Below are 14612 nucleotides of genomic sequence, written 5' to 3' on the forward strand. Positions count from 1 at the left end.
GAAGAAGAAAAAGAATGTTTAAAAATGGTGAAGTACCATGTGCTTTTGAAAATAAATCTAGGTATACTGTTTAATTTGATCTTGTTGTTCAACCCCTACAACACAATTTGTGCCTCTTCTGGTCTAGAATCCAGAGCCAGCTCACATTTCTTAGCTAAAGAAACTATGAATAGCCCAAATCCTTGATTTTCTAAAAGCAGTGAAGAATAATTATCATAATAATGACTTTTTTTGAGTGCTTACTAGGTCTCTGGCCCTGTTCAAGATGCTTTCTATTCATTATATTATTTAATCTTGATATCTTTGTAAAACAGACATTAATCTCACTATTTTACTATGCAGGAAACTGAGGCTGATTTGCCTGAGGCTTGCAGGTGATAAATCCCATCCAGGACCAAATCTTCATGCTATTTCTTTGATACTATGCTTTGTCCTCAGGAGGGCAGTGGGAAGAAGCAAGGGAACAGGAGAAGTTCTTAATGAAATTATGCATTACTATCTCCCTAACAGGCCAACATGAACCATAGGTATAAGATGAGGCCAGACTTTGGCCTACTGGAGAAGAGATTTCTCTCTCTGATGGGTTTTATTAGTTTTGCTAGAGAGGAAGGTAGGTAATCACAAGGCAGAGAGAGAGAGAGAGAAAAATCCTTTCCCTGATTTCCAGGAGCTCTCAGGAACTCCAGCCTCTAGGAAGTCCAGGTCTCCAGGAACGAGACCAAGAATGACCCATTAGCCAGATGACAGCAGTGACTCCCAGCTCCCAGCAGAATTCTGGGAAGATTAACATGGCAGTTTATCAGAACTGAGACCAGCTATTCCTTCTGGGTTGGAGAGACTTTGTCTAATGATGTAATGAGCTCCTAGAAGCTCCCCAAACTTCATCAGTTGACTCTAAGGAATGCACTGTTAAACTGTAGTAGTTTGCAATCTCAAAGATTCATGATTGGTAATGCGGTCCAGTAAGATGCTATTCCTGACAGCCTAACTCAACCAGCTTTGTTTGCTAGTAAATTACCAGGTTGGTTGTTAAATGATAAAGATAGGCAATTTTCAAATCTAGGTCTCCTGTGGTTACAGCCATCAAGTTTAAGATATTATTTTCTAATGTGAAATTATTACTCTGAAACACTCAGTTTTCATTCATTTCACAAAAGCCCATTGATTGTAATTTAACTGCTTGCATAAAAGCAGAAATTCTAGAACAGGAATAGATGATTGCTGAAAATCCATTGTTACCCCATGGTGCTTTTGATCTGTGGCAATTATGTTCTCTGAACTAAAAGGACAACTTTGTTCTATATTTTATTGGTACTGGAACTCAGTATATTGACTTTTCCGTATTTGCAGGGCCTAAGGTCACTTTGCTTCAGTACTTCCCTCTCTTACCTTCTGTACATCTGAAAGAGAATAGAAGGCACATTCAGGGACCCCTGCAGCTGTATTCAAGACTATTTGAATACTACAATAGTGAAAAATGAATATACTACTTCACAACTGTTTCAATTTATGAATTTAAAAAACATAAACTGGGTAATGCAGTGTAAAAATCAATGAATTATTTTTAAGGGAAAACAGGAAGGCTAAATCTAATGCATCATCTGATATAATCTCTTCATGTACTAAACAAAATAAGAGAAAGGCTGGACACCTAACCCACCTCCCCCATTTATCTATTAGTTGGCAACAAAGATACAAGGAAGGAGAGGCACTCTTTATCATTTCCTTTAAACAGTATATGCAACTAAGGTATTGTTACAGTGCTCTTTTGGGTTACTAAAATCACACACAGAGTACCTAACCTAAAAACAGAGAACCTCAGCCGGACACAGTGGTTCATGCCTATAATGCCAACACTTTGGGAAGCCAAGGCGGGTGGATTACCTGAGATCAGAAGTTCGAGATGAACCTGGCCAACATGGCAAAACCCTGTCTCTACTAAAAATACAAAAATCAGCTGGGCATGGTGGTGAGTGCCTGTAATCCTAGCCACTTGGGAAGCTGAGGCAGGAGAATCACTTGAACCAGGGAGGCGGAGGTTACAGTGAGCCAATATCGTGCCACTGCACTCCAGCCTGGGTGACAGAGCAAGACTCCATCTCAAAATAACAAACAACAACAACAACAAAACCATAGAACCTCAATTAGAGAGCCTGAATTCAAAGCCTGCCTCTATTCCACAGTAAGTGGAGAGTTTTAACAAGTTACTTCACTTCTCTGTGTCCCAGATTCCTAATTGATTAAATAGAGATGATACTTATAGCACCTGGCCCATAGGTTTCTTGTAAACAATGAATGTCATCCTCATCAACAGTCTTTGTTCCTCATCAATACTGTTTTCGATCAGCTGCCAGGTTAGTGGAGTGATATTCCAGGACTGAACAGACAGGATGAATTTGATGACCTTTAAGACAATGCTCTGATGCCACTTTGATGACTAAGCATCCTGTGGCAGAAGGCGTTTTCCCAACTATCAAGAAGCTATGCCCAGTGGCCTCCAGAAGTTCTGGCAGTTTTTTGTTTCATAGCACTGATGAACTCTTTTGGGAGATATTCCTTTTATTTATAATTTTAGAGTAGTAAGTCTTCTGTGCATGTTTGTTAATGCTAGGGAATTAGTAAAGGAAGGAAAAATGAAAACAAAAAGAATACGTGCCCAAACTGATAACTGACTAGACTTATTTTAAAGCAGTGCCTGTAATCTGGTCTCTTAGGATGTTATTATTTTTGCCTGTTTTCAAGATATGGAGCAGTCCTCATACATCAGAACATCACAATATAAAGCAATCCTGAGCTCTACTAAGCTGTATTAAGCCATTATAAACCACTGATTTAAGTGTCTCCAAACCTTCTCTTATCTTTTATCACTACAAAGCTATCAAATTACTTCATGTTAGTCCACCTCAAATAGAGGCAGCAAATTGAAACAAAAGGCAAAAAACACCTAGTTCCCACCCCTTCTCTCCTAGCCTCCTTCCCCACCCAACCCACCAAAATACACCGATTTTTACATTTACAGGTCTCCAGGGAGGAGGGAGACACCATTTTCACTGAAGCTAAGCACAGCTAATAAGGAGCAGCAGTAGCCATGGACCTATGCAATTATGGAAGACACTATTAAAAGAAGCTGCTCTAAAGTACATTCAGTAGAACTGACTCTTAGCTGCTAAGGCTTGGGGGGGGGTCCAGCCAAGGAATCCAAGAAATGCTTCGCAGCTTAAACAGGGTTTTTGTTTTAGTTTTTGCAAATTACTTTCCTGAACCCCCATAGGTATTTATCTCAGAAATGGAATATTTGGTTAAACGATCAATACATTGATAAGATACATACACAAGTTTTGTTGCATTGGAGAATGAAAGTATTCTTGAAAAAATGTAATTTCCATTTATATCATAGTTTCAGAAAAGTTTTTTTCATTCTGATTAATGTTCAATTGATGGACCTGCCATATACTTAAAATCATACACACACACAGACACACACAAACATCTACACACATACACAAACATCTAAACACAAAAGAGAAGTTCGAACTTGGAGTATTTAGCAGTGAATAATTTGTATTGATAAATCCGACTACATAAAATAAAACTGCTTATGGGAAAATAGGAAGGTCAAATGATACACTGAAAAAAATATTTACAATACATGATAAAAGGCTAAGTGTCTTCATTTACCAAAAGCTCATAAAATTGGAAGAGAAAAACTAACAGAAAAATGGGCAAGGACATAATAGGCAGATGACAGAAAAATAAAAACAAATGGCTGATACACAGGAAAAGCCATATATAATCTATCAACACCACTAAAAATATAAATAAAGGTAAGGAGACTTTTTTCATCAATCTGATAGACAGAAGAGTTTGATAATACGAGCTCTGTTAAGGGTTTGTAAAAACAAACCTTTAGCAAGGTTTGTTTTGAGTTAGTAAGTGTGTGAATTATGCTATACACATAAAAAGGAACACTGTACTGCTAGGGATTTATCCTGCACATAAGGATCCAAACAGACAACCTAGTCGTCCATCAGTAGAGACTGGTTAAATCAGGTGGTGCACCAGCCTGGGAGAATACTCCGCCATCATGAAAAGGAGTAACATGATCCTGGGTGTGTTGAAGTGAAAAGATATCAAACACCTGTTATTAGATGAGAAAAACAAGATGCAGAAAAGTAGATATTACAAATCTGCTTTTTTTGTAAATAAATCTTTAGATAATATGTAACCTGCTATATGCACAGAACATTTTTCTTAAGGGATAAAATGATTTTTATCTTCTTTTGGGTTACTAAAATAATAAAATAATTTTTATCCCTCAAGAAAAATGTTCTGGAGGGATAAAATGATCTGTTAACAGCGGTGTCTCTGGGAAACAGGAAACTGTGGATATAAAGTGACTCTTATTTTCATTTTATTATCTTTCTGAGCCATTTGGCTTTTCTAACCATGTGCACATTACTCGTATTATAAAATATATATGGGAGTGCATTGATGTATGAACAATCCATTTTTTTCTTTTAAAAAATATAATTTTTTTAAGGAAAATCTTTTTATAATAAGAGTAGCCACACCATATTATGTAGTATTAAGAGAGTTCTGGAGTTGAGACACCTGGGTTTGAATCTTGGCTCCTCTACTTACTCTCTATGGTGCCTTGAGGAATGAATTTACCCTCTCTCTGCCTTAGTATCCTCATCTATAAACTAGGGATGAGGTTATTAGGTATTGCTAAAAGATTGTGGAAATTCAGGTGAAACATGCAGAGAAATTAGAACAATGCCTAGCATATAGCAAGCCCTTAATAATACCATTTTAGCTGAAACTACTGACTGGTACAGTGGCCCAAAGGCCAGGAGATGGCTTCTCAAAAAAGGCCTTGATTATACCATCCCTTAAAAAGACCTATAATAGAAAATGCTTTTTTTCTACTCATACATTTTTAAAATTACTCTTTACAAAAGGTGGTTTTCCCTTTGCCATTGTTCAGTGAAGAGCATGTTTCTGTTCTTTTATTCTGCGTGTGTGTGTGTGTGTACACAATAGGGTGTGTTTGTGTGTACACAATAGTGTGTGTGTGTGTGTGTGTGTGTGTGTGTACAATAGGGTGTTTCCAAAGATTCTGATTCTAAAAGAGACTCCCCATGGACTCCTCCAAAAAGTTCTAGTTTCTCCTGGGTTAGAACTCTGCCTTCAGAACGTCTCAGGTCTGAAAAAGGGAGGAGGCCCTAAGGAGGCCAAGAGGATCAGAGACAACTCCACCCAGTTCACTCCTGTACCTTGGGCTGGCTTAGCTACCTGTCCTAAGCAGAAACACAGGCAACCCATCTGCTGAACAAGAAGAGTGAATGAGAGAAATGATAAGCAAAGAGGGTGTAAAGAAACTTCAATAAACAAGGGGAAGTGAAAGTTTCTGACTAGAAGTAGCTATAAAGCCCAGCTCCACCTGTCACTAGGTTTGTATCTTGACCAAGTTTTTTTTTAACATTTCTCTAAGCTTTACTTATGTATGTATACACACACATTTTAAAAGGTTAATGTATTATTTGTTTAGCAAAAAGTTATTGAACACCTGCCATGTGTCAGGTCCTGTTTTAAGTGCAAAGACAATGATTCCCACCCCACTGGGTTGTTGTGAAAATGAATTCATTTAATGCATAAAAAGTACTTGACAGAGTCATAAAAATGATTCTTAAAATGAGAATTAATAATGCAATGACCCCTAAACCTAACTGTGTATGAAGATTACAATGGAAGTTTAATAATAGTGCATATTTCTGTGCAACTCTCACAAGAATTCCAGTTCAGAAGATCTGGGAAGAGGGTGACCCAGGCATCTGCATTTTTGATAATTACTAAAGCTGATTATGCAGCAGGTGGTCCATGAACCAATATTGTGAGGAGGAGAGCTCCAAAGATAAAAAAGCACCTGGACTTTCTCTCCAAGTCTTGTGAAAATTGCAAGAGTTTTCTTCAGTGAGATGTAAACAATGAGTTAGCAGAAGCGAAGACAAGACAGGCCAGCAAGAGGAAGAGGAAGAAATTCACTGGCAAAGTACACAGGAGAGAAGAATTTAATTTACAGAGTGATCTGTACCCTCACAACTCTCCAGGAACACTTTCCTGGAGTGAATACATTGTCAGAGGACTGGAGGGAAAGATGGAGCGTACATAAGGCACAGGTTGTTTGAAACAGGGTCAGTTCCAGCCAAACTCATGTACACAAATGTTGGTTTGCAAAGCTAGTAGGATACTTAACAGTTGGTTCACGGTTCAAAGTCCTCATAATCCTGTTGTAAAAGACGATGGACCAACCAGTGTGCAGTTGGAGGTGTCAAAGGCCATTCAGTAGAGAAAAAGATTTCACAATCCAGCATATGCTGCATTTGAGTTATTCCATCAGGGCCAACCTGGATTTTCCATGGCAGACATGCTTCACAGCATCAAAGGAACCACACACAGGCATTCATCGTTTCCCACACTGACTCAGCTCTGGAACCACTCCAGTGGCAGGCATGTACACGAGGCAGCCCTCCCCACATTGCCTTTCACCCGGCAGGTCTGGGAAAGGTAACATCCACCGTGGTCATAAATTTCATCCTAGCTCATTATCTTAGAAACCCAGTGATAACAGAGCAAATCCTACCTGAAGTATTTTCCAGACTTGTACATGTTACTTATCTTTGATTTCTTGTCAAATTTACTGAAGTGAACTGAATTTCTGTCCCTTTAAAAGAACTATCTAGAAAGTCTGCAGCTTCTATTTAAGGAAAAGCATTTATCCAGTGTTTACCAAAATGAGATGCCTGCCCTCCTGTCTGGCAGGAAAACCTAAATCAGAAAGAGCAGCACTAATGGTGGTGGTGGGTGTGGAGCAGGGGTGTCACTGCAGGAGGCGCTCATAGGGGAGGAAGGAGGTGATGAAGGGCTGGGAGAGAGAAACAGGGAATGCGACACCAGGAATGACAGAAGGTCAGGAAGGGCTGGGATTTAAGTCTATGATTCGGTCCAGAAAATAAGGAGAAGGAAAAGAGAATGTTTTGGAGTCACCTCATTCTCCACTCTTCTTCATCTCAGTGAGGTGGTGCTGTCTGCTTGCAATTCTAGACCACAAACGGAATAAAATACCCACTTACTGGGAAACAGATGACATAATTCACAACTTGTTGCCAAGACATCCAATGGGGCCCTTAAATAATGTTTTGTCTTTTTTTTAAACTTCACTTCTGTACTTAAACATGGCTTTTCTTAATTGACCCAAAGACCAAACAGCCTTGACCTTTCAATCCCTATCTTCATCCCCACTGTGTGACAACCTCCAGGGTACACCATCCTCCTGACCCACAGCTTCCTTCCCTCCCTTGGCAGTGGCACTCAGAGTGTCAGGAAGGTTGCATCTGTCTCACATGTGGCTCACTCCTTGGACTTTCTCAGTAGCACTGACCTCCACCTTCTCTGCATTTAAACAGAGCAGGGTTCCAGCACTGGACTTGGCCATGCTCCCCTTCCAATAGCTTGATGAGCTTTCACCCTGGTTCATTAGTTATCTCCTCTCTCTTTCTCACTTACATTTTCAGTCTCTATGAAGTTATTTCACTTTGCCTTTTATAAAATAATATGGTTTAGTAGTTTCAGTTACTAGCTGTGTGACCTTGGGAAAGACAAGCTCTCTGAGCTTCATTTTTTTTTTTCTATGAAAGGAGAATAATAATAGTATCTATTTCATAGAGTTGCAAGGATGATATAAGATAATATATGTAAAACACATAAAATTAGTGCTGCGGCTCAGTAAGCACTTTAAAATTTCATTATTATTTTTATTTTTCTTCTTATGATTACCGTCTTTGAACCATATCTAGGTCCCAATACATGTGAGGCCAAAATCTGGAAGACCATAGAACAGAGACAAGGAATGAGGTGAGGCTGTTGTATGGTGCGAGTGGCAAGAAAGGATTCAAAACAAGCATGGAAAAAAAAAAAAAAAAACCACAGAAGACGATCTTGGCAGAGGATGGTAAAAATTCTCCTTTTAGATTAGAAATCAACAGATAAATCCTCAGACCTTAGCTGTATTGACAGAATACTCCAGTTTCACAGGAAGGCCTGCAGCACACCAAGCAACAGGGAGCTAATGACCAAGCCCTTCTCATAAGATCTGTGGCTCACAAAGAACACATGGTGAGAGCAATTATCTCCACATCAGTTCAGATTTGTGTGTTCCCCAGCTCTTTGCTAGCACATGTGGGCTGAGACCCTAGTCCTGCCTTCAGAGCAAGGCAAATGTCTCAGGAGGGACTCAAGTTAGATGCTAAGAGAGGTCAACAACGGGAAAGACTGTTTCTTGCTGGAAGCATGAAGACACCATGGAGAAGATATACAGAACTAGCCAGCTTTTGAAGCCATTCACAATTCAGGACTGTAGCAAGCAGAGCTGTGGAGACAGCACAAGGTGAAGGGAACAGCATGCAGAGATGGTAATGCTGAAAGACTGAAGAAGCAACAGCAGGGAATGAGGCAATCAAGTCAACTTGGGGGCAGGCAAATTTAAAAGCTTCTAAGACACAGGCCTCAATGGCTGTGACTGGTCAAGTTAAGAGTTGCTCATATTTGATGCACAGGTCTTTTTTATTTTCCAAAATTCCCACTTTCACTTCTCTAAAAAAATATGCAAACATTTTACTTTACTCAGAGAAGTGATTATCAAAGAAAAGCAAGCACATATTTTTCCTATTCTAGGGATCCTACAGCCACAATTCTGTATGAAGTGATTCCACTGACAACTCTTAATAGTCTACTGATCTGCGGACTTCGTGATCTCCATTTAGAGGCTGACCCTGCTGACATGTATGAGGGGAGGAAGTGGCAGGTCAGAGAGTGACGTATGGAAACTAAGCACAGAACGATTTTTCTATAGGTGAGGGACATTTCATTATTTTCTCTGTGACCTAGAAAGCTGTTCTCTCAATTTCTTTTTTTTTTTTAAAGTGTCTCAGATACCACATTGCCATGTGTGTACCTATGCGACAATCCTGCATGATCTGCACATATATCCCAGAACCTAAAGTACCGTAAAAGAAAAAAAGAGTCTCAGATGCAAAGAACTGGATTAATCCTAATTCTTGGTTCTCGATATTCTCTCATTATTGGCCCATGCAAGACTATCTTTATTTATTTACTGACTGCTCTGTTAATGTATTTATGTTTTGTTTATGTTTAATATAATAACTGAAGAGACCATGACCCATCACACTGTCACTAACTCACATCCATCTATGTGGTCTTCCTCCATCTCATTTCCTGTTCACCATCTCCTTGCTTTCACTTTTACAAAGAATGATCACATTTATATATTTTTAAAAGGTGAATTTGATAATTTTTTTAGTTGTTTCTAACTTTTTTAAATGAATAGTTTATCATGATGTATATAAAATCTTTTGGAACAATTTTCATTTAACATTATATTCCTAAAATTCTCATATAGTTGTAGTGCATTCATTTGCTATATAATATTAGAGTGTATACTTTTTATCCATCATTTATTCTTCATTTTCCCAATAATGAGAAAATAAGTTGACTTTATTCTAGTTACTTGTTTAGCTAAATTTTCCATTCTGATAAACATGTATTTGCATTTCCAGAGTCTAAAAAAAAAATCAAGAGAAAATCTACTTTTAGTAATATATTCCATAGGCAAAAAGAAAGGTTCTGTGGATCACTTGTCCTTACATATTTGTATTTATACCCTCTTCCCTGTCATTATGAAGCATTAAAAGTAGTTATGAAGAGTTAAAAGTAAAACTAGAATCTCTGCTTTACCTTATCCCAATTTTAGGGTCCAACATACCTAAGGTGACCCCTTGTTTTATGGTAGCTCCAACCCTGAATAGCCCTCAAAGATCAGTAATTATCTGATGCCCTGTTGAGTCTGGCTTAGGTCACTCCACAACCCTGTACTTAGTGTTGGCAAGGAGGTGAGCCTATGAACATGAGCAGCTGACCCAGAGTTGCTGGATTATGCTTACAACCTCACTGAGAGAGAAACCTCTTGTCCCAAAACGGGGAGGAAGTGTGATGGAGGAAGACTTCCCTGAGGGTATGTGCTGGTGTTGAATGCAGCTCAGAACTTGTTTCTAATTTCAAGGCTTAATTCCAAGTTGCAAGTGCATCTTCATTTTAAGGCAAACCCCACTGTTTTGGAGGAGGAGAAGCCACCACATGTTTCTGTATTAGGGCTGGGTGCAGTGTTTCCTGTCTATAATCCTAGCACTTTGGGAGGCTAAGCCAAGCAGATCAATTGAGCCCAGGGGTTTGCAACCAGTCTGGGCAAAATGGTATAATCCCATCTCTGAAAAAAACTATAAAAAAGTAGCCGGCCATGGTGGCCTGTGCTTATAGTCCCAGCTACTTGGGAGGCTGAGGTGGGAGGATCAAGTGAGCCCCAGAGGTCAAGGCTGCAGTCAGCTATGAGCATGCCACTGCACTCCAGCCTGGGTGACAGAGTAAGGCCCTGTCTAAAAAAAAAAAAAAAAAATTTAAGTCTATATAAGGAAGTAACTACCATGCTTTAGAAATGTTAAAGGCAAAGTAGAAATTTCTGTCTTTTGATTTTTATCTAAGCATCTATGTGTTAGAACTGATGATTTGCCACTTCAAAATGGCTTTGTGAAGTTAAATGTCTGTTGGGCAAGTCAGGCAATTATGGGATAGATTTTAAACCATCCTCAGTGAGTCAGAAACATGTTCCCAGGTGGTGCTGATGCTGCTGGTTGGCACCACTCTTTGAGAGTCAATGTCTCAGAAGAATGAGAAGACAACCAATTTAGCAGAGATGACATTTTATAAGATTAAGTCACTTACAGGTAGAGGTGAGACCAGTAATGTAGGTTTTAATAAGCCCTCCAGGTATACGGACACTACAGTTTGAGGACCACTGCTCTAAGACAGGCCTATACCTGAGATCCCCCAGCAGCTTCCTGAATGGCTGCCTCTGACAAAGGGAGAGCAGGCAGCTTTACTGTAATTTAACATACAGATACACATTGTAGAATGTATTTTAGGAACCATTTTTACTTAATTATATGGAGTGATACTAACCATACTGTATGTAATTGACAATATGTATTTAGCAGCTGTGGTTAAGAGCAGTTTCTGACATTGGCAGTTCCAGGGCTCAAATATCTGCTCTTTCATTAAGGGCAGTGTGACCTCAGGCAATCACTAAACCTCTTTAAGCCTCAGTTTACTCACTGTTAAAAGGGACTAAAAGAGCACCTATTGCATGGCATTTTTGTGAGAATTAAATGTCATAGTGTGGACTATTATAAGTGCACAGTAAATATTCATCATTATCATCATTAGCCTACTTATCCATGTGTTTGCTATGTGTGCTGCTAAACACTAAGTTTTTCCAGTAATTCCTACATATAGGCACTGTAGACTATTTTTTTTAAAGTAATGTGATTTAAGAAGAAATGGTATTTATTAAGTGACTAAACTCTAAATACAAGTGATAAGTTGTAGATTACCTGGCTTCTCTCAGCCACAGTTAGAAATGACTTGTTATGTTCACACACTGTTTGAAGTGCTTTACAGGCATTCTCATTTAATCTTCATATCAAGCATATGAAAGGGGTACAATTATTATTCCTATTTTGCAGGTGAGGAAAGTAGACAAAAGTAACTTGCTCAGAGTCACACAGTTCTTAAATGGGGATCTGAAACATCACAATAAGATTCAAAATATGCCTAAAACACCAGGAAAGTACACCTGCATGGAACTTCAAGATTTGGGGCAATTTTGCCCCCCATCCCACCCAAAGTGCTTGCTTGCTCTTGCAAGGAGCACACTGAAACCTTTGAAAACACATTTACAAACCATCTGCAATAAAAGTCTTAACAAAATTATCACTATTCTATTCTGTATCCCCTACCAGAGAGAAAACAATTAGTGAACACAGGTAACACTAGCAAGGAGACTGCTCTTGGACAGTAAACCCTGGGGCTGAGTCATTCCTCTACTTTCAACCAAAATAACAGGATTGAATCTTCATTCTTAAGCAAAAAGTTAACATGTTAGAAATACATTTAAAAGAAGTATTACCATTTGAAACATCAAATAATTAGGGTTGTTTTATGGTGCAGTCTGAGGACCACCTACATCAGTATCACCTGGACTATTTGTTAAAAATACAGATTCTTGACTCATACTCCAGATTCGCTGACTGACGTTTCTTTAAGTCAGTCTCATAATCCATTTTCACAAATGGCCCAGGTGATCTTCTATGCACAGTCAAGTTGTAAAATCACTACAATAAGTGGTTCATGATTTCAAATCTGTCTGTTTAGTAACTGTGTCATCTGTCTGCTCTTTCCTACTCTGAATGCTCCACCTGAGGCCATCATCATTTCTCACCCAGAATTACTGAAACAGTATCACACTGTGCCCAGATGCTCCTTGTGGCCCTGAGCAGTTTGTCTTCCACGTGGCTCCAGAAAAGAAACCTCATTAGGCAATTCCCTTGTTGAAACTCCTCGATGGCGCCCTGTGTCCATAAAGTCCAAATGCCTTACCATGATTTACAAACCCTCCATAATCTCTTCAGACTGTCCTACCACAACTCCTGCCAATGGAGCCATTCACAGCTTCCTGAAGGAGGCACTATAGCCTCTAGACTCCCAGTTTTCACATATACTGTTCCCTCTAGCTGGATTATTTTTTTGTCCCTCTGGACCTGGCTAACTACTACCTGTTCTTCAGGTCTCAGTTTAGCCTTGACCTTTACTTCCTTCAGGAAAGGGATTAGTGGCTCTCCTTTTTCTGACCTCACCCAGAATTTAACAAGTATTTATCACATTGCACTGCAATTTCCTGTTTGCTTCAACATATTTTCCAGTATGCTTGTCAGCTCCTTGAGGGTATGTTCTTTTGTACCTCAGTATATCATGCACAGTTTAGCATAGAGTAGATGTGGTTGTCTTGAAATGTTATTTCACAGCATTAAAAGTTTCTCCACCATTACCATTTAGGAATAGCTTCTCTTTCTCCTATTTTGCCATTTAGGTTAGATTGACAGACTGGTGTTACTTCCAATTAGGACAAACATTTTCCCTTCCACTCCTACTTCCAACCCATGTTCCCAAATCTCTTAAATGTTATTTTCAGCTCAGGATACCAGCATGCAAAAACCATGCTAACTGGAAAGATCTGTCTTGTTCATCACTGCATCCCCAGAGCCAAGAGCACAGAGCCTGGCTTATAGGGGAGACTCAGAATGAATGAGGGAAGAAAGATACCGAAAGAACTTACATATATGATTGCAGAAATGATATCACTAATTTTTGAGAAACTGGAAAGGATGGGAGGTAGAAGATTGGAAATGGGCAAAAAGTCTGCAGGTCATAAACAAAGATAAAATTTAAATTCTGAAAAATCACAAACTGCTGTTTGGTGTTGATCTCCAGTAAAATTGTAGAGAAGGTCCTTTAATAAGGCAAGAAGGAGCCAGCAAGAGTTTGCTGAATCAGATGTGAAAAACAATCCTCATTCCTTTTCTGACAGAGTTATGATGGCCATATACATCACATACCTGGAGTTCAGCAGATGTTTAATACAAACACTTAGGATACTTTTATGAACAAGGTTGACATGTGTGCACTGGGTGATAGCACAGTTCAGTACCCACGGGATGTTGACGAATGGACTGTCTGTCAACCTCCAGGGAAATCTCTAGTAACACATCACCTGGCCCTGATGTCATCCATATCCTATTTAACATGCTTTATTAATGACATGAATGAAATCATGGATGGTATGGTGTTGACGGCAGACTCCTGATTACACAAAGCCTTGGAGGGATAACTAATGCAATGGATGACAGCGTCAGATAATAATGCCACTAGCCACTGTGGACTCAGAGCTTACTCTCTCAAGAACTCTACAGCTGCTATTTCCTTTAATCCTTCCTCCCAAAGATACCAGGTAAAGACCAGGACACCAAAGTTCTGAGTGATGCTGAGACTCACCCCAAATCATAGAGCTAGTAAGCAGCAGAGCTGGCTTGTCTGACATCACTCTGTTTGATCCTTGTGATCAGAATTTACAAAGACCTAAGAAAAGGAAACCAAGACAACAGCATTCAATCTAGTCCATCTCAACTATGCGTTAAACACTTCCTAGGCTAAGGTACTGGATGTGGGAGACATGGAGAAACACAATTCAAATGCTGGAGTTTCCTAGGAGGAGTTGGGCTATCCAGACGAACAACCAGGATATAAGGCAGAATACAATGAGTGAAAACAGACAGGGAGGGCACCCAGAGAACACAGAGGGGGAAGAAATCCTTTTAGCTAGGAGGAAGGGATGAGGGCAGGGGAATATGTCATGGGAGAGATGACACTTGAGATGGGCCTGGTATACCAGGAAGAATATAGTGTTGGGGGCATGGACAGGAGTTGACCTTGGATGAAAGAGCTCACATGAACTAAAACACAGATGAAGAAAAACACAGGGCATGTTTAGTGTGTGTGTGTGTGTGTGTGTGTGTGTGTGTATGTGAAATCCCTTGTTTGGCTAGAATACAGTGATCAAATGAGGAAATGCAGCCAAAGACGTGAGT

The 14612-nt window shown here is 39.4% G+C and overlaps 1 protein-coding gene across 10 annotated transcripts in view; it reads right to left on the reverse strand.

The window, feature by feature from the left end:
* Positions 1 to 14612, reverse strand: part of SYBU (syntabulin) — a 120371-nt gene that overhangs the window by 12591 nt on the left and 93168 nt on the right. The window lies entirely within an intron of this gene.

The sequence above is a fragment of the Saimiri boliviensis genome, chromosome 15 (genome assembly GCF_048565385.1).
Source record: "Saimiri boliviensis isolate mSaiBol1 chromosome 15, mSaiBol1.pri, whole genome shotgun sequence".
Lineage (NCBI taxonomy): Eukaryota > Metazoa > Chordata > Mammalia > Primates > Cebidae > Saimiri > Saimiri boliviensis.